The 21490-nt window shown below is 35.9% G+C and overlaps 1 long non-coding RNA gene and 1 pseudogene across 1 annotated transcript in view; both read right to left on the bottom strand.

Annotated features, from left to right (window-relative positions):
• LOC145717818 (uncharacterized) overlaps positions 1-21490 on the bottom strand; it is a 164402-nt gene that overhangs the window by 11229 nt on the left and 131683 nt on the right. The window lies entirely within an intron of this gene.
• On the bottom strand, positions 159-341 carry LOC115942248 (U4 spliceosomal RNA; annotated as a pseudogene).

Here is a 21490-nt window from a genome sequence, read left to right as displayed (position 1 = left end):
TCTGTGTTTCACCATCTCTGATAGTGCGTGACCTCTAAATATTTTTAAAGCAAATCTCTTCAGTACAAACAAATACCCAGCACATTTAGGGTCTTCAGTATGTTTTTCTAGTATGTTCACAGGATTTTTCTGTAATGTTCACAAACAAATCTTCCATGAAGCCTTTGCTAATGACTAAAAATTGCACTGCTTGTGAAATTGTGTCCAGGGGCATTTCCCTTGCACTTAGTGTCCATGGCCATGATGACTTCTCATGGACATATTTGGGAAAAGTTTTCAATTAGCAATAATCGCACCTCGGATAAACCACATCGGCTATGATACTGCCACTGTGCAAAGCTCATGGACATTATTTGGTTTAAGATGCTCTTGTCCCTGAAACCATAGATTTTGCTGATATAGTTAGAATTTCTATGTGACATAATGATGCTGTATTTTTTGGAGGTCTCAGTTTTCACTTAAGTAAGGTTCTATACTGTGATGTCTTTTGTCCAGATGTTTTATAGAGTTCGACGTAGCAACAATTCTTTTAAAATTTTTAGATTCCCTTTCAAGGCCTTAGGCATGAAAAAAAATATGAGTGATACTTCATCTTGTATTACTGCTACTAAGACTAACACGGGGCTCTGCCTGCAGTAGGTGCTTAATAAACAAATACGGTTTTATTTACATAACAGTTAATTTGGCATGACCACCATTTTAAGAGACAAGGATGGTATAGTTGGAACACATTTCCTTAAATAGTAGGATATGGAGAATGCTGGATTCAGAAGTTGTCTGAAGTCTCTCTTGATTCATATAAGAATTTGCTTACTTCCCGCAGATACTCATTTTCTATTCTTTCTTTCCATTCTGATATTGTCACATTTAGAATATATTCACAAGCTTGAACCTGTGATTGTTGCTTCCTCCATATATAAGAATTTTTGGAACATGGATTTCCTCAGTATGTGGACAGTTCTAGGGTTAATATTTCCTGGATCAATGCTATAGAATTTTGTTCAGTGATATCAATTATTACTTTGAATAGCTCCTTGCTAAGACAGAAACATATCTCCTATAAATTTACAAGTATTACTTATTTCTTGTATGCTCCCTTCTTTATAACAGGTAAAACCGTAAGAGAGAAAAGCCCCCAAGACACATTTTTTATATGTGTCACTATTTTCAACATTTGAGCAGGTTTCATTTTCTTCTCTTTATGTCTGTGGATTGTTGATCAAGTAATCTCTTTCCATTCTAAGCCCTTCTTCAGCTGTGTAGGTTTGTAAGCATCCATAGCTTTCTCCTAAGTGCTGACACTTTCATGCTCTCATGTGGGGCACCAAAACTGATAAAGCATGAATTCTCTTTCATTTTTAAATTTTAAATAGTCTCCTCAGAGTCAAACTGGGGAAGATAAAACAGGCATTAAAGTGCTATGAAAATGGAAAAATAAGAATGTTTTATATAAATTCCCATAAAAGTGTGAGACCTAGCTATTGTTAATAGCATTTAAGGAATGGTGATGTCTTTAGGTTATACTGCATGTCAAATCTATCTGTCTCTTCTGCTTCTTCATTATAATTTGTTGGTAAGGCTAAGAAAAAGTCAGCAAATTTAGTGTTCCTTTTCCACAGTTCTTTTATCTCACCTTTTTTCTTGTCTGGATAAGGCTAAAATGATAAATATATCAAGGGATTTACAAAAATCAGACTAAAATACAAATAATTAGATAAAAATTATCTGTGTAACTTTGAAATTTACCCTTTTGTGCTTCAGTTTCTTCATCTATAGAGAAAATAATACAAATTCTGTAAACTTTTATGATTTTTATATAAAAGAACAGGTTTGGAAGAGATTTATATATTGTTACACAAATGTGAGGGATAATTATCTCATTGTGGTATAAAGAGGATGATTGCCTGTTCTAACTTCAAAAAAAAGACCAGCAAGTTTATGAAGAAGGCTTAGATTTGATTCCCTTCTACTTCTGTTTTTGTGTATTTTTCTGCCTTTTTTTCTGCCTTCTTCTCAAGAAAAATTACAAAGCTACTCTATTTCACTAGGACCATATTCATGCTTCAGAAGAAAGGTATTTGATCATCTCAGTCTAGCACAGTGATTAAGACAGGCATTTTAGATTTGAATCATAACTCTATCATTCACTAGCTCTGTAGTCTTAGGGAAGTTGCTTTAACCTTTCTGTTCTTAGCTCTTTCATTTATAAAATTATAATAATAATAGTGTCCACAATAGAATTGTTTGGAGAGTTAATACATGTAAAGCACTTTGATTAGTATGTAACATAATAAATTCTAAATAAAAGTTAGTTATCATTTTTTCTACTAACTAATATAGATTATAAATGTGTTTACAGAAGTAACTTTGTAATTTAGTGCAGAACACTGCAAGATTATCTGAGTTAGAACAATTTCTAGTTTATAGTAGGCAGTCAATGAAAACATTGTTAAATGTATGCATTTAAAAGTCTTCACTGATATGTGGAGTTTAAGAAATAAGGCAGAGGATCATAGGGGAAGAGAAGAAAAAAATGAAACAAGACAAAACCAGACCATCATGGAAATTCAAATAAAAACCACATTGAGATACCACCTTACACCAGTTAAAATGGCAAAAATTGACAAGACAAGAAACAACAAATGTTGGAGAGGTTGTAGAGAAAGGGGAACCCTCTTACACTGTTGGTGGGAATGCAAGTTGGTACAGCCACTTTGGAAAATAGTGTAGAGGTTCCCCCAAAAATTAAAAATAGAGCTACCCTATAATCCAGCTACTACTGGGTATTTACCCCAAAGACACAGAAGTGGTGAAAAGAAGGGCCATATACACTCCGATCTTCATAGCAGCAATGTCCACAATAGCCAAACTGAAAAGAGCTGAGATGTCCTTCAACAGATGAATGGAAAAGGATGTAGTCCAAGGAAGAAGAAAAGATGGCAAAAGTGTAGGGGGCCCTATTCCAACTTGTCCCCAGAATTGAGCTGGATATCTACCAGACCACTCTGAACACCGATGAAATCAGCCTGAGATGTAAGAAGATAGATCTGGATCTCTACAAACAGAATATAATAGGTGGTTGGTTTCGAGGTAGGAAACTGGGAGCCTGATTCCACAGGCACATATTGGAAGATAAATGGAAGGGGGAGGGAGCCATGGGGATCCTGCACCACTGGTGAACGATAGCCTCCCATGCTGGGGACTGGGTACAGACTCACAGACAGGTAGCGATGTGGAAAGGACTTTAGGGCAGCCCCCTGGACTGAAACCTGGAGCAACAGGGCTGCGTGTGTGAACTGAGGGTAGCTGGCAGTTTTAGAAGCACAAAGGGCAGAGACGAACCCTGACCTGGAGGTGAGGACTAGGAATGCTCCTGAAGGGCGCACAACCCAGAACGCTGCAGTTTATAGCAGTACAGACAAAAACAGTGATAGTGTGACTTGGAGAGCTCACTGAAGAAGAGACTGTGATCTCTCTGTTCTGAGGCAGGGGGTTAGAAAAGATCTCTTCTGCTCTGACTCTCAGAAGAGATGCGGAAACCCACCAGGGAAAACCACCATAGAACAAAAGCCTCCCAAAAATGGTTTTCACTGAGCCCATCCCCCAGAACAAGGGGCAGGGCAACTCTGACAAACAAGGTTGCCTGAGTAACAGCATGGAAGGCCTCTCACCAAGAAGACAGGCAAGGAGAAAAAGAGGCCAACAACCCTAAGGTCCCTATAAATTAGGAGCATCTTGCTTGGGTTGTGGTCAACAATTTGTAATCTGTACATTCCCTCAACCACCCCTCAACAGAATGACTAGGAGGAGGAACCCAAAAAATAGGAAAGACTCAGAGACTGTGACTTCTGCCACAGATTTACAAATGGATACAGATATAACCAAGATGTCAGAGATGGAATTCAGGGTAGCAGTTGTGAAGACAATAGCTAGAATGGAGAAATTGATTAATGGCGACATACAGTCTCTAAGGGCAGAAATGAAAGCTGAACTGGCAGAACTTAAAAATGCTACCAATGAGATCCAAACTAATCTAGATAATTTAACAGCTAGGGTAAGCGAGGCAGAAGAATGAATTAGTGATCAAGAAGACCAATTAATAGACAAGAAGGAAAAAGAGGAGGCCAGGGAAAAACAACTTAAAATCCATGAAAATAGAATCAAGAAATAAGTGACACCATGAAATGTTTCAATGTCAGAATTATTTGGATCCTTGAGGGGGTGGAGAGAGAGAAAGGACTAGACAATATATTTGAGCAAATCATAGCTGAGAACTTCTGTAATCTGTGGAAGCATACAAACATTCGCATCCTAGAGAAAGAGAGGACCCCTCCCAAGATCAAGGAAAACAGGCCAATGCCCTGGCATGTAATAGTAAAACTCGCAAATCTTAGAACCAAGGAAACCATCTTAAGGGCAGTTAAAGGGAAGGATTCCTAACCTACAGAGGGAAGAACATCAGAAAAACGTCAGACCTATCCACAAAGATCTGGCAAGCCAGAAAGGGCTGGCAAGACATAATCAGGGTAATAAATGAGAAGAACATGTGGCCAAGAATACTTTATCCGGCAAGGCTTTCATTTAGAATGGATGGAGAGATGCAGAGCTTCAAAGACCGACAGAAACTGAAAGAATATGTGACCACTAAGCCAGCCCTGCATGAAATATTAAGGGGGGTTCTATAAAAGGAGAAAGACCCCAAGAGTGATCTACAACAGAAATTTACAGGGACAATCTATAAAAACAAGGTCTTCACAAGCAACATGATGACAATAAGCTCATATCTTCCAATAATCACTCTCAATGTGAATGGCTTAAATGCTCCCATAAAAAGGCACAGGGTTGCAGATTAGATAAAAAGACAGGACCCATCCATATGCTGTCTATAAGGGAGTCATTTTGAACCTAAAGATACATCCAGACTGAAAGTGAAGGGATGGAAATTCATCTTCCATGCCAACGGACCTCAAAAGAAAGCTGCAGTAGCAGTTCTCATATCAGAAAAATTTGATTTTAAGCTAAAGACTGTGGTTAGAGACACAGAAGTACACTATATCATTCTTAAAGCATCTACCCAACAAGAAGATCTAACAAATGTAAATATCCATGCCCTCAACATGGGAGCAGTCAACTACATAGGCCAACTGTTAACCAAAATAAAGAATCATATTCATAACAATACGTTAATTGTAGGAGACCTCAATACTCCACTCTCAGCAATAGACAGATCATCTAAGCAGAAAATCAACAAAGAAACGAGAGCTCTGAATAACACCCTGACCCAGATGGACCTCATAGATATATACAGAACATTCCACCCTAAAGCAACAGAATATGCATTCTTCTCAAGCGCACACGGAACTTTCTCCAGAATAGACCACATACTGGGTCACAAGTCAGGTCTCAACCAATACCAAAAGACTGAGATTATTCCCTGCATATTCACAGACCATAATGCTTTAAAACTGGGACTCAGGGCGCCTGGGTGGCTCAGTTGGTTAAGTGACTGCCTTCAGCTCAGGTTATGATCCCGGAGTCCCAGGATCGAGTCCCATATTGGGCTCCCTGCTCAGCAGGGGGTCTGCTTCTCCCTCTGACTCTCTTCTCTCTCGTGCTCTCTGTCTCTCATTCTCTCTCTCAAATAAATAAATAAAATCTTTAAAGAAAATAAAATAAAACTGGGACTCAATCACAAGAAAAAATTTGGAAGAAATTCAAACATTTGGAAGCTAAAGACCACTCTGCTCAAGAATGATTGGGTCAACCAGGGAATCAAAGAAGAACTTAAACAATTCATGGAAACCAATGAGAATGAAAACACATCAGTCCAAAACCTATAGGATACTGCAAAGGCAGTCCTAAGGGGAAAATACATGGCCATCCAAGCCTCACTCAAAAAAATAGAAAAATCCTGAATTCACCGACTGAATTTACATCTTAAAGAGCTAGAGAAAAATCAACAAAGGATGTCTAAGCCACATGTTAGAAGATAAATAATTAAGATTAGAGAAGAGATCAAGGAATTAGAAACACATTAGATCAGATCAACGAAACTAGAAGCTTGTTCTTTGAAGGAATTAATAAGATCAATAAACCACTGGCCAGACTTATCTGAAGGAAAAGAGGAAGGACCCAAATTAATAAAATTATGAATGAAAGGGGAGAGATCACGGATCACACCAAGGAAATAGAAACAATTATTAGAAATTATTATCAACAACTATATGCCAATAATTTAAGCAACCTGGAAGAAATGGATGCCTTCCTGGAAACCTATAAACTCCCAAGACTGAAACAGGAAGAAATTGACAACCTGAATAGGCCAATAACCACTAACGAGATTGAAGCAGTGATCAAAAACCTCCCAAAAAACAAGAGTTCAGGGCCTGATGGATTCCCTGGGGAATTCTACCAAACATTCAAAGAAAAAATAAAACCTATTTTCCTGAAGCTGTCTCAAAAAATAGAAACAGAAGGAAAGCTTCCAGACTCATTCTATGAGGCCAGCATTACCTTAATCCCCAAACCAGGCAAAGACCTCATCAAAAAGGAGAATTTCAGACCGATATCCCTGATGAATATGGATTCCAGAATCCTCAAAAAAATCCTAGCTAATAGGATCCAACAATACATTAAAAAGATCATCCACCATGACCAAGTGGGATTTATTCCTGAAATGCAAGGGTTCAACACTCACAAATCAAACATTGTGATAGAACACATTATAAGAGGAGAGAGAAGAACCATATGGACCTTTCAATTGATGCAGAAAAAGCATTTGACAAAATACAGCATCATTTCCTGATTAAAACTCTTCAGAGTATAGAGATAGAGGGAACATTCCTCAATTTCATAAACTCCATCTATGGAAAAACCACAGCAAGTATCATTCTCCATGGGGAAAATCTGAGAGCCTTTACCTTAAGATCAGGAACAGGTCAAGGATTCCCACTCTCACCACTATTTTTCAACATAGTACTAGAAGTCCTAGCAACAGCAATCAGACAACAAAAAGTAATAAAAGGTATTCAAACTGGCAAAGAAGAAGGCAAACTCTCTCTCTTCGCAGACGACATGATACTTTATGTGGAAAACCCAAAAGACTCCACCCCCAAATTACTAGAACTCATACAGCAATTCAGTAATGTGGCAGGATACAAAATCAATGCACAGAAATCAGTTGCTTTTTTATACACTAACAATTCATCTGTAGAAAGAGAAATTAGAAATGATTCCATTTACAATAGCACCAAAACCCATAAGATAACTCGGAATGAGCCTAACCAAAGAGGTAAAGGATCTATACTCTAGGAACTACAGAACATTCTTGGAAGAAATTGAAGAAGACACAAAAAGATGGGAAAACATTCCATGCTCATGGATCTGAAGAATAAACATTGTTAAAATGTTTATGCTACCCAAAGGAATCTATACCTTCAATGCCATCCTGATCAAAATTCTGATGACATTTTTCAAAGTGCTGGAACAAACAATCCTAAAATTTGTGTGGAATCAGAAAAGACCCCCAAATGCCCAGGAAATATTAAAAAAGAAAAACAAAGCTGGGTGCATCACGTTGCCCGATTTCAAGCTATATTAGAAAGCTCTGATCACCAAGACAGCATGGTACTGGCACAAAAACAGACATATAGACCAATGGAACAGAATAAACAGCCCAGATATGGACCTTCAACTCTATGGTAAAACAATTTTTGACAAAGCAAGAAAAATACGCAATGGAAAAAAGACAGTTTCTTCAATAAATGGTGCTGGAAAAATTGGACAGTTTTATACAGAAGAATGAAACTTGACCATTCTCTAACACCATACACAAAGTTAAACTCAAAATGGATGAAACACCTCAATTTGAGACAGGAATCCATCAAAATCCTAGAGGAGAACATAGGAAATAACCTCTTTGACATCGGCCACAGCAACTTCTGTCAAGATACAGCTCCAAAGGCTAGTGAAATAAAAGCAAAAATGAGCTTTTGGGACTTCATCAAGATAAAAAGCTTTTGCACAGCAAAGGAAACAGTCAACAAAACAAAGAGGCAACCCACAGAATGGGAGGAGATATTTGCAAATGACACTACAGACAAAGCACCGATTTCCAAGTTCTATAAAGAACTTCTCAAACTCAACACCCAAAAAACAAATAATCAAGTCAAAAAGTGGGCAGAAGAGATGAACAGACACTTCTCTGAAGAAGACATACAAATGGCTAACAGACACATGAAAAAATGTTCATATTCATTAGCCATCAGGGAACTTCAAATCAAAACCACACTGAGATACCACCTTACACAAGTTAGAATAGCAAAAATGGACAGGGCAAGAAACAACAAATAATGGAGAGGTTGTAGAGAAAGGGGAACCCTCTTACACTGTTGGTGGGAATGCAAGTTGTTATAGCCACTTTGGGAAACAGTGTGGAAGTTCCTCAAAAAATTAAAAATAGTGCTACCCTATGACCCAGCAATTGCACTCCTGGGTATTTACCCCAAAGACACAGATGTAGTGGAGAGAAGGGCCATATGCACCCCAATGTTCATAGCAGCAATGTCCGCGATAGCCAAACTGCAGAAAGAGCCAAGATGCCCTTCAACAGATGAATGGATAAAGATGTGGTCCATATATACAATGGAATATTACTCAGCCATCAGAAAGGATAAATACCCAACTTTTACATCAACATGGATGGGCCTGTAGGAGATTATGCTAAGTGAAATAAGTCAAGCAGAGAAAGTCAATTATCATATGGTTTCACTTATTTGTGGAACATAACGAAGAGCATAGAGGACATTGGGAGAAGGAAGGGAAAAATGAAGAGGGGAGAATTGGAGGGGGAGACGAACCATGAGAGACTATGGAATCTGAGAAACAAACTGAGGGTTTCAAAGGGGACAGGTTAGGGGAATGGGTTAGCCACTTGTTGGGTATTAAGGAGGGCAAGTATTGCATGGAGCACTGCGTGTTATTTGTAAACAATGAGTCATGGAACACTACATCAAAAAGTAATGATGTTCTCTATGGTGACTAACATAAAAAAAAAAGAAGAAGAATAAGAAACCAGAGAGGAAGAGAAACCGTAAGAAACTCTTAATCTTCGGAAAGAAATTGAGGGTTGCTGGACAGGAGGGGGTAGGGGAATGGGGTGATTGGGTGAAGAACATTGGAGAGGGTGTGTGTTGTGGTGGGTGTTGTGTAAGACTGATGAATCACAGACCTTTACCCCTGAAACAAATAATATACTGTATGTCAATTAAAAAATAAAAAAAGAAGAAAAGTCTTCAAGATATACCAAAAAAAATATTTTTAATAGTAGATTTCTGGGCACTACAAATATGTGAAAGAAAATATTTTGGTCAGGACTGTATTGATGAACTTCTCATCTCATCTTGTAGGCAGTTTCTTATATAAACTGTAGTTTCTGTCTTAATTTCCCAGTAATCATGGAAGTAATATTAAAGTAATCCTGGGAATGATTCATCTCTGTGCCCATATACTAATCTGTCAGAATATATAAATATGTATAAGGCTCAGGAATATTTTCCTGGGTTTTTTGTTTGTTTTTTTATCCAAGTGGCTTAGAAATAATATTATAAAGGTTCTGGGCCATGCAATAACTACATTGATATTTCCCATAGAATAATCCATACACTATAAGAATTAACTTGGTGCATATTAAAAATTTGGGTTCCTTAATTTTGGCCACCTGCAACAACAATGATGAACGAGCACATTACGCTAGGTGAAATAAGTCAGGAGCAGAAAGACAAACACTACATGATCTTACTGATTTTTGAAATATTAAAAGGTTAAATTCATAGAAGCAAAGATCAGAATGGTAGTTACAAGGGGCTAGAGGGATGGGGAAAATGGGGAAATGTACCAAAGTGTACAAAGTTGCATTTATGTAGAATGAATAAGTCTAAAGGTCTAATGTACATTATCATAATTATAGTTAATAATATTGTATTGAATCCTGGAAATATGTGAAGAGAGTGATTATAGATTACAATAAAAAAGTTTTTTAAATGCATTGAGAGGTCTTCTAATATCTATGACTAAGGTCTCAGTCTGCATAGGCTCTCAGGCTTTCCACATAGAGAACTACACAGGCCTTTGTGAAAATGGCTATCTGCTGAATGATCCACATGTCTATGACTCCAGTAATTCCAGTCTGAAAGCCAATGGCTCAAGTTATGAAAGAATCTTTCCTGCTGGGCTTTAGCACAATCAACCTGGATCAAAGAAGCAAAAGAACCAAAGTGATTTAAGCACATGATTATTTTAGGGGATGATTCATACTGTTGATATGTCACAATAAAATGCATGCTGTGCCACTATCCAAGGAGCAGGCAGGATTAAATGTGCATTTCAATACAGAATAGCAAACTGGTAGGAAAAAATCCAGCCTCTTAACTGAAAATTTATTTCTAAGAGCTTCATATTTAATTTAATTTAATTAATGTTTTTCTTTTCTTGATATGCCTCTATTTAGAAGAGTTTTGGGATGGTATTGGCTCTCTAAAACTGTAAACAAGTAATTAGCTCAGATTTTAAATTCTCCTGGAATTCATTTATTAAACACACACAAATACACCAGGGCATAGGCACAGCCATTTCCGTTTTGTGTTAGAATCTTAGAAAAGCACAGCATTTGAAAACTAAATTGGAAAAAAAATGATCTGTTTTGCCTAATCCATCCCAAATATTTTTTCTAAGAGGCAAAAACATAAATTGTTCTTATTGAGCGTTTCGAATTTGAGGATATAATGGATGCTACATTTTTAAAGATTTTATTTATTTGAGAGAGAGCAAAAGAGAGCATGAGTGGGGGGGAGAGGGGCAGAGCAGAGGGAGAGGGAGTAGCAGACTCTCCGAGGAGCAGGGAGCCTGATGCCTGGCTCATCCCAGGAGCCCGGGATCATGACCTGAGCCAAAGGCAGATGCTTAACCAACTGAGCCACCCAGGCACCCTGAATGCTACATTTGTAAGTGTGCTATCTTGGCAATGTTTGTTTGAACAAGGTATCTGTCCTTTAGAAATACTTGAAACTAAATAAAGCATACTGGATAAGGCAGAGGATACTGAAAAGGCTTTGATTTCCTTCCTAAGCTTAAAGTCTCCTTTGGTCAATAAATGATTTTTTCAAGTGGGCATAGACACACAGTGGATTCTATACCATGTCATTAATGCATATGACAATTTCTGAGTCTCAAAGTGTGTGGTTTTCTCTTGTGTGCATATATTTTTCTTCCTGGGTGGTTTTGGTACTGTACTTTATAAGTAATTTAGGATTAAAGAATTCCAGTTCAGTCAGGACATAACTGGCATTTTTCTAAAAGTGCATAAACAAATTATTTACTCTGAAGAGCACAGCTGTAAATTCTCCATGGGTAAAATGGTAATATATCATTATAGCTGTACAGTGTTTTATAATTTAGAAAATAATTTGATATGTGCTATCTTTCTTGATTCTTGCAAGAATTGTATAGAGTAGACAGGGTAGATGTTAGTATTCCATTTTACAGATTAAAGACCAAGTCTCATCAATTTTATGATATGTCTCAATTCACATGATGATAATTGCCACAGCTGTGAATAAAATTCAGGTTTCTGGATCCTAGCTCATTATTATCTCCATATCTATAATTCAGGTTATGCCAAAGAAAGAAGGAAAAATTGTTCTGATTATCATATGTAATTCTCCTAAAATGTAGATAAATCGTGGTTTTGCTGTACATCTTATGAAATTTTGCCCTTTGGAAACATGGAGTCCTGCAGTCAACTGAAATATTCTTTTCATTCATTATTCATAATAACGCTTATTCTTCTAACAGGTAAGGAGACAGTTAATAGTGAATGAAGGTATAAAAGCTAATGTTATTAAAGTGAATATGTGAATCCACATAATTTGGCCTCAGAGTTCAACAGACATTTTATTTACTCTTCTTTGGTTTGGAGAAAACTTTATAGACTCCTTTAATGTGGAGGATGCAGATTCTATATTCTTAGTAGCCCCAACAGCCTAGTCTATAGTTTTATATACCGACAGTGTTTAATTGCTTGAATTGAATACTATTAATTTATTAAAAGTACTGGGCTTAATTCACTGGATACACACCAGCATCAACTCTAAAACAAAGAAAAATAGCAAAATGCAGCAGTTCAGTTAGCTTGGTTTTAAAATTCTGTCCCAGAAAATTGAGCCTAGTCTCAAACCCAGGGAGTATGCATTTTTTTATTTTTTATTATTATGTTCAATTAGCCAACATATAGTACATCATTAGTTATTGATGTAGTGTTTAATGATTCATTCCTTGCATATAACACCCTGTGCTTATCACAACACGTGCCCTCCTTAATACCCATCAACAGGTTATTCCACCCCCACCCCCTCCCTTCTGTAACCCTCAGTTTGTTTCCCAGAATCCAGAGTCTCTCATGGTTTGTCTCCCTCTCTGATTTCTTCCCATCCAGTTTTCCTTCCCTTCCCCTGTGGTCTTCCATGCTATTCCTCATGTTCCACATATGTGTTCCACATGTGATAATTGTCTTTCTTTGCCTGACTTATTTTACTTAGCATAGTCCCCTCCAGTTCCATCCATGTTGATGCAAATGGTGGGTATTCATCTTTTCTGATGGCTGAGCAATATTCCATTGTATATATGGACCACATCTTTTTTATCCATTCATCTGTTGAAGGACATCTCAGCTCCTTCCAGAGTTTGGCTATTGTGGACATTGCTGCTATGAACATTGGGGTTCAGGTGCCCCTTCTTTTCACTACACCTGTATCTTGGGGGTAAATACCTAGTAGTGCAATTGGTGGGTCATAGCGTAACTCAATTTTTAACATCTTGAGGAACCTCCATACTGTTTTCCAGAGTGGCTGTACCAGCTTGTATTCCCACAGTGTAAGAAGCTTCCCCCTTCTCCACATCCTCACCAACATTTGTTGTTTCCTGTCTTGTTAATTTTGGCCATTCTAACTGGTGTAAGGTGGTATATCATTGTGGCTTTGATTTGTATTTCCCTGATGGCTAGTTATGTTGAACATTTTTTCATGGGTCTGTTAGTCATCTGTATGTCTTCCTTGGAAAAGTGTCTATTCATGTCTTCTGCACATTTCTTGACTGGATTATTTGTTTTTTGGGTGTTGGGTTTGAGAAGTTCTTTATAGATCTTGGATACCAGCCCTTTATCTCTAATATCATTTGCAAATATCTTCTCCCATTCCATGGGTTGCCTCTTAGTTTTGTTGACTGTTGCTTTTGCTCTGCAGAAGCTTTTTATCTTAATGAAGTCCCAAATATTCATTTTTGCTTTTGTTTCCCTTGCCCTTAGAGACGTGTCTTGCAAGAAGATGCTGTGGCTGATGTTGAAGAGGTTACTGCCTATGTTCTCCTCTAGGATTTTGATGGATTCCTATCTCCCACTGAAGTCTCTCATCCATTTTGAGTTTATCTTTGTGTATGGTGTTAGAGAATGGTCCAGTTTCATTCTTTGGCATGTGGCTGTCCAATTTTCCCAACATCATTTATTGAAGAGACTTTTTTCCCATTGGATACTCTTTCCTGCTTTGTTGAAAATTAGTTGACAAAGGAGGTGAAGGTCCATTTCTGGGCTCTCTATTCTGTTTCATTGATCTGTGTGTTTGTTTTTGTGCCAATACCAGGCAGTCTTGATGACCACAGCTTTGTAATAGAGCTTGAAGTCAGGCATTGTGATGCCCCCAGCTTTGGTTTTCTTTTTCAATGTTCTCCTGGTGTTTCAGGGTCTTCTCTGGTTCCATAGAAATTTTAGGATTGTTTGTCCCAGCTCTGTGAAAAATGCCGATGGTATTTTTTTTTTATAAGATTTTTTTTTTTTTTTGAGAGAGAGAGAATGAGACACAGAGAGCATGAGAGGGAGGAGGGTCAGAGGGAGAAGCAGACTCCCTGCCGAGCAGGGAGCCCGATGCGGGACTCGATCCCAGGACTCCAGGATCATGACCTGAGCTGAAGGCAGTCGCTTAACCAACTGAGCCACCCAGGCGCCCCCCGATGGTATTTTAATAGGGATTGCATTGAAAGTGTAGATTGCTCTGGGCAGCATAGACATTTTCATAATGTTTATTCTTCCAATCCATGAGCATGGAATGTTTTTCCATTTCTCTGTGTCTTCCTCAATTTCTTTCATAAGTGTTCTGTAGTTTCTAGAGTATATAGAAACTACTTTACCTCTTTGGTTAGGTTTATTCCTACATATCTTATGGTTTTGGGGGAGTATGCATTCTTACCAAGAATATCCTGTGCCCTTCTCATTGAGACAGACAGCCACACAATCTTTCCCAAGTAAATGACTGTATTGTTTCTGTCCCACAACTTTGGTAGTGGTGAATTCACCAATAAACAAATGAGAGGGTAAATTGCAATATAATTCTCTTAAAATCCAACTATTGGAGAGAATACAATTGAACTAACCAAGATAAGAAAGATTAAATACTTCTAATAAAGTTCCTTATATTTTATAGATTTCTTATATCCTTCTATGAATGCTGAATTATATTTTAAATTTTAAAACTTATTTTGTAATGATTTCAATTTTTTCACAGAAAAATAAATTACTTACCTTGTTTTACTTTAACATTCATTCGAGAAAATAGGGCAACTCACAGCTCCACTTAATTTTTTTGTTATTACTTATTGGTGATATTAGATAATCCCCTCTAAAGGAGTCCATGTGATATCACTTCAAGACATGGTGGGAAAAAAACTGGATCGGCAATGTGGGATTAATTGTGTCTTGAAAGACCTGGCCTTTTGGACAGTGTCAATGGCTGCAAAAAGATTATGCAATAGATGCTTAAAGAATCCTCTGTACCTATTTCTCATTTGCATAATGCGATTGTGAAATGATAATAATCTTACTTTGGAATGTTTTTGTGAGAACAAGAGATGATCTATATAATGCACCTAAAACAGCATGTTGTACCTAACACATGGCAATATCTCAATTAATATTATCTTCCCCCATTTTTCTCCTGAAATTGAGGGTCCCGAATAAAATGAAAATATTCATTTTAAAGGTGAACATTTAAAACTTTATTTTCCTAAATTGTAAATACCCAAAGCATTAACTTCCCCAACTAAAGGTTGACCACAGGTATCCAGTTGGCCAAAGCTGAAAAAAGAAAAATGACATTATGGGAGGTATGACCAAGAATGCTGATAGTGAAGATAGTCACTGCTAAAGGTTGAAATTGAAAGAAGCACCCATAATTTGACCTAAGTATGGAAACCAAACCTTTCAAAAAAATTCAGAAGTTTGCTTTGCCATTTTGGCTTAACTTCATTTCTTTTATCTGAATTAAAATGTACTTAAAACCTGTACTTCAAAAAAATAAAAAACAGGCAAAGAAGCATAACATTTAACCTATATTCATCTGAAATACATATTCCTATATACGGAGAGCCTGGACAAGTGTCAAATGAAACAAGCAATTAGTTGCTCTCAAGAGTGAGTAGTTCAAATTGTAACATCATTCCAGCCGTGATTAAGAATGATATAGCACATCGTCATTGTCAATGCTATTCAGCCAATGTAAACCTTAGTTAGAAATGTACTTGTCAGAGAAAAATGTGCCTTTGATTTCTATTACACTTTTCCAGTAATTGCTGTCATCAGTGGCAGGTTATTATTACAGTTGAATAGAATTTCAGTAATTACTTTTTCACAGATTCTAACAGCTTTTAGATTGAAGGATATTCTGACAGTTTGAATACTCTTAACAACAATTACCTTTTTCTTGGTTAACAGTGATTCAGGAAAATTAAAATTTAAATCTTTTAAGAGGAAACATGTATGTCACTAGTAAGTAGGTTGATACAAAAATGTGTAAATTGCAGAATGACAAATTTTTTAATGTTTTTTTTTCCTCTTATGTATTTTTGAAAATCAGCATTAAAGGAGATACAGACCATACTGGTTAAATTAATAGCAAGTAATATGGAACGATTAAAAGCAGTCTTCAATTCAATTATTAACAGAAATTACTGTACTAGTATAATGAGAAAAATGTGTGCATGAGAAAAACATAGACATGGCTATTTATATATGCATGCCTTATTTACCTATGCATATGACTATAAATGCCTTGAATAAATGAAGACCAGTGTACATACACATGCCTACATTTTTCACAGAGTGGAAATATGTTTCTAAGAGATTTGCATTCTGTGACATTAAAACTGTCTGCTTATGTAAAGTGAAAAGAGGAATTGAAGCAATTAACCAAAACATTTAGGAGCAAACCACTTTGGTATGAGTTTTTGAAGCATCCAGATAATTGAAACCAGAGAATGTGGAATGTAAACTATCCAGATAATCACTTGAATTCTTTATTCAGTTTTGTAGCACTCACTTAAAAATGCCCAAAATATGCAGTCAAATTTGGAATATTCCTTACATATTAACTAGTACAATTAACCATCACTTTGAGGAGTTTTTTGTAAATGAAGGCAAGAATGAAAAAGGAAAAAAAAAAAGAATCTAAACAAAGGCTTCTAAATAAATCTTATCAAAATACTGTTTTCAGGTACTAAAATAAAGTATGATACATAGAAAGTATCAATTTCAAAAATTGTTTTTTTATAAATATAGCATGAATGCTACCAAAAATTAAAAGCCTGTTATGAGGGAAAAAACGAGGGACAAAAGACCAAATAGGAAAACAAATTATTTTCCATGTTGTAAAAACAGTTCAATAGATATTTGGAAAACCAACTCTTCTCCCCAAAGTAATAGTATGGGGAAAACTAAAATGAAATACCATCAAATTCCATAGCCTACAAAAAGCTACATTTAACCATAAAAGGTAATGTATGTATGGGAGCCCATTATACTCCATGTGATATTGATTTAATTGTTTTGTTATAATAAAAAAACTTGTCAAACTGTATTGAAGAATGCACATGAAATTACTGTAGACTATTTTCTAGAATCATAAATAAGATTTGGAACTACAATAACCATGTCAACAAAATTTATCAGATCCAACTAATGAGGTTAAATATCAAAGTCCCTTACTCATTACTAAGGTCAAAAACACTAAAAGATTCTTCAAAGCTCTAAATATTTTACACATACAAAATAGCTCTACTACCAAAATACATTACTTTCCTTCAGAGCTATCTCAATGAATAATGGCCATTTTCATTACTAATTGTCCTGCTTATCTATCATATAAAACTAATAGTAACTAATAAATTTTAAAACATCAGTTGCAAATAACTTGATCAGGGAGAAAATTGAAATGCCTCAGGGGCTGGTGTTCTGTTTCATTATATGGCTGTCAATAGTTTGGCATAGATGTGCTTCCAAATTAATGAAGAGTTCAATAAGTTCATACACTTTATTAGATGGATAATAAGCCATAGGATGGATATACAACAATGAATAAAACCACTTTGGTATTGATGGATATTCAGGCTCTTGGGTTTTTTTTCTCACCATTTATCTCCAATCCTAGGATAGTGACAGGTAAAATATAGGTGTTGAACAAATATATTTGAATAAGGAAGTAAATGAGTAAATGAATAACTGGTATTTTCAGTCTATATGATAGATTCTAAAAAGAGGAAATTCAGGACCAAATTACATTTCCATTTCTTCTGTTTTAGATTTTCAAAAATGTTATTTTTTAAATAATTTCTCAAAGTAATACATGAATAGCATTTCAAAACTCAAGTTCACAGTCTCAAACTATTCTTCCATTGATCCCAATGTAAAGATTAGAAAAACTGCAAAATGTTGAGGGATTTTTTTTAAATTATATTCTTAGCATTTGTTGGAAATTTTCAATCTAGATATTCGTGTCATTTAGAGGTGGAAAATTCACTTATATTCTTTCATGATTTCATCATTTGTTTAATCAGTGCATTTTTAGGTATCTGTTGGGGTTAATGTAGGACATGAAATCAGTCATAATACCTGGCCTGCTAAAATGTAACACAGAGGCCATTGGGTGCAAGGGAAGGTTTTGGAGAAGGGCATGGGCCTTTGGAATGCCGAGGCCTGCATGACCACTCTGCCATTGGAATGCCAGGGGGAGTTGCGTTCCCTGAAACTTTCTTAGCCCAAACAGCTGCCCTGTGATCTAAGATGTAAGCATTGTCCCTTAGGCTATGATTAGCAGAACTCACAGATTAGCATATCGAACACGCAGATTAGCATATCGTGTCTTCCCTGTAAACAGATCCTCCTAGTTTCAGTAAGACCACTTGTCACACATCACGTGCTTGAGAAACAGTGATAAGGATTTGTGATTATCCTGAAGGACCAATAAAAGCGGAAGCAAAGAACAAAGGGTCTTCATCTCTGAGCATTGACCCCCTTGCCTTCTCCTCTCTTTCACAGCAAAGTTTGGAGTAATCTTTCATCCGTCGGTACAGGGATTGCTGGCCATTTCCGGCAGGTATCCTTACCCAAATTTTAATATGTATTTAGTAATTTATTTAATATTATTTAATAATAATAGAGTATTAAATTAATAAAAATAATTAATAATTACCCAAATAATTACCCAAATATTAATACTGAAATAATCCTTTAGGTCAAATATTTTTTTCTGTCCTATATTCTAACTTTGACATTTTGTTTTTCATGCTGGAAATATTGACATTCACTTCCCTCCTATTAATTTCTTTGCAATTTTACAATTTTATATATACATATAATATATTGTATGCATATACATACAAATAAATACATACAATACATACATGTATATACATTGTATGTATATACATACAAATAAATACATTTTATATATATAAAGTTTTATATATATGTATATATATACACACACACACACATATAGAGAGAGAGAGAGTTAAATAACAGCTTAGAAACATATTTTTAAGCTGTTATTTAATTTTCAGTTAGTTAGGGGAGCCTGGGTGGCTTAGTGAGTTAAACATCTGACTTAGGCTCATGTCATGATCTCAAGGCTGTGAGATCGAGCCCATGCCAGGCTCCACACTGAGCATGGAGTCTGCTTAAAATTCTTTCTCTCCTCTCTCTGCCCCCACCTCCCCAGATCATGTGCTCTAAATTAACTAATTAATTAATTTATTCAAGTTGGTTGACATACAGTGTAATATTAGTTTCAGGTGTATAATATAGTGATTCAACACTTCCATACAATGCCTGGTGCTCATCGCAACAAGTGCACACCTTAAACCTCATCACCTATTTAACCCCATTCCACCATCTACCTCCTTTCTGGTAACCATCAGTATATTCTCTATAGTTTAGAGTCTGTTTCTTGGTGTGCCTTACTTTTTTTCCCCTTTGCTCATTTGTTTTGATTCTTAAATTCCACATATGATTTAACTTTTATGGCTGAGTAATATTCCGTTATATATATATGTGTGTGTGTGAATATTCCATTATATATATATATATATATATATATATATATATATATATGTGAATATTCCATTATATATATATATATATATGTGTATATCACATATTCATTACTCATTTATAAGTTAATGGACAAGTATTCTGTTTTCATAATTTGGCTACTGTAGATAATGTTGTTCTAAATATCAGGGTGCATGTATTCCTTGGAATAGTATTTTGTATTCTTTGGGTAAATACCTAGTAGTGTAATTGCTGAATCATAGGATAGTTTCATTTTTAACATCTTTTTTTTAGGATTTTTATATTTATTCATTTGACAGAGAGAGACACAGTGAGAGAGGGAACACAAGCAGAGGGAGTGGGAAAGAGAGAAGCAGGGAGCTTCTCATCACTGATGATCAGTGATGTTCAGCATCTTTTCATGTGCCTATTAAACATCTGTATATCTTCTTGGGGAAAATGTCTATTCATGTCTTCTGCCCATTTATTAACTGGATTATTGGTTTTTTGGGTGATGATTTTGATAATTTCTTTATAATTTTTGGATAATAACCCTTTATCAGATATGCCATTTTGTAAATGTCCTCTTCCATTCCATACGTTGCTTTTTAGTTTTTTTGATTGTTTGTTTTGCTGTACAGAAGATTTTTATTCTGATGTAGTCCCAATAGTTTATTTTTTCTTTTGTTTCCCTTGCCTCAGGAGACATGTTTAGAACCAGTTTGCTACGGCCAAGATCAAAGAAGTTACTGCCTGTGTTCTAGGATTTTTATAGTTTTAGGTGTCACATCCAGGTCTTTAAAACATTTTGAATTTATTTTTGTGTATGGTGTAAGAAAGTGGTCTGTTGGTGGGAATGAAAACTGGTGCAGCCACTCTGGAAAACATTATGGGTGGAGGTTCCTCAAACAGTTAAAAATAGAACTACCCTATAAGCCAGCAATTGTATTTCTAGGTATTTACCTAAATAATACAAAAATATTAATCCTAAGGTATACACACACCCTGTTGCTTATAACAGCATTATCTACAATAGCCAAATTATAAATACAGAACAAGTGTCCATTGGCTGATAAATGGATAATGAAGGTATGGTATACATATATGTGTGTGTGTGTACTCAACCATAAAAATATTAAATCTTGCCATTTGCAACAACCTTAATGTAGCTACAGAGTATTATGCTAAGCAAAATAATTCAGTCAGAGAAAGAGAAATACAGTATGATTTCACTCAATGTGGAATTTAAGAATCAAAACAAATGAGAAAAGTAAAAAAAAAAAGAGAGAAAGGCAAACTAAGAAATAGACTTTTAGATATAGAGAACATATTGTTAGTTACCAGAAGGGAGGTGGGTAGGGGTGTGGGTTAAATAGGTGATGAGGATGAAGAAATGCACTTGTGATAAGCACTAGGTGTTGTATGGATGTGTTTAATCATTATATTATACACCTGAAACTAATATTATACTGTATACCAACTAACTAGAATAAAAAAAAATAAAACTTAAAAAAATATTCACCATGATAACATGGGATTTATTCCTGTGCTGCAAGAGAGGTTCAATATTCACAGATCAGGGGATGTGATACATCACATTAATAAAAGAAAGGAAAAGAACCATATAATCATTTCAATAGACATAGGAAAAGCATTTGACAAAGTACCACATTCATTCATGATAAGACCCCTCAACAAATTAGCAATAGAGGGAACATACTTCAACATAATAAAAGTGGTATATGAAAAACTCACAGCTAATATCATCTTCAATGGGAAAAACAGAGCTTTTCCTCTATTGTCAGGAACAAGACAGGGATGTCCACTCACACCACTGTTATTTAACATAGTACTGGAAGTCCTAGCCAGTACAATCAGACAACAAAAAGAAATAAAAGGCATCCAAATCTGGAAGGAAGAAGTCAAACTTTCACTATTTGCAAACAAGATTCTCTATGTTGAAAACCTGTAAGATTCCACCAAAAAACTGCTACAATCTCAGGAAACCAACTGAGGGTTTCTGGAGTGGTGGGGGGTGGGAGGGATGGGGTGGCTGGGTGATAGACA

This window comes from Leptonychotes weddellii, chromosome X (assembly GCF_054177405.1).
Source record: "Leptonychotes weddellii isolate Sample4059 chromosome X, ASM5417740v2, whole genome shotgun sequence".
NCBI classification, from domain to species: domain Eukaryota; kingdom Metazoa; phylum Chordata; class Mammalia; order Carnivora; family Phocidae; genus Leptonychotes; species Leptonychotes weddellii.
Note: the sequence above shows the minus strand (reverse complement) of the source record. Positions and strands in the feature narration are given on the sequence as shown.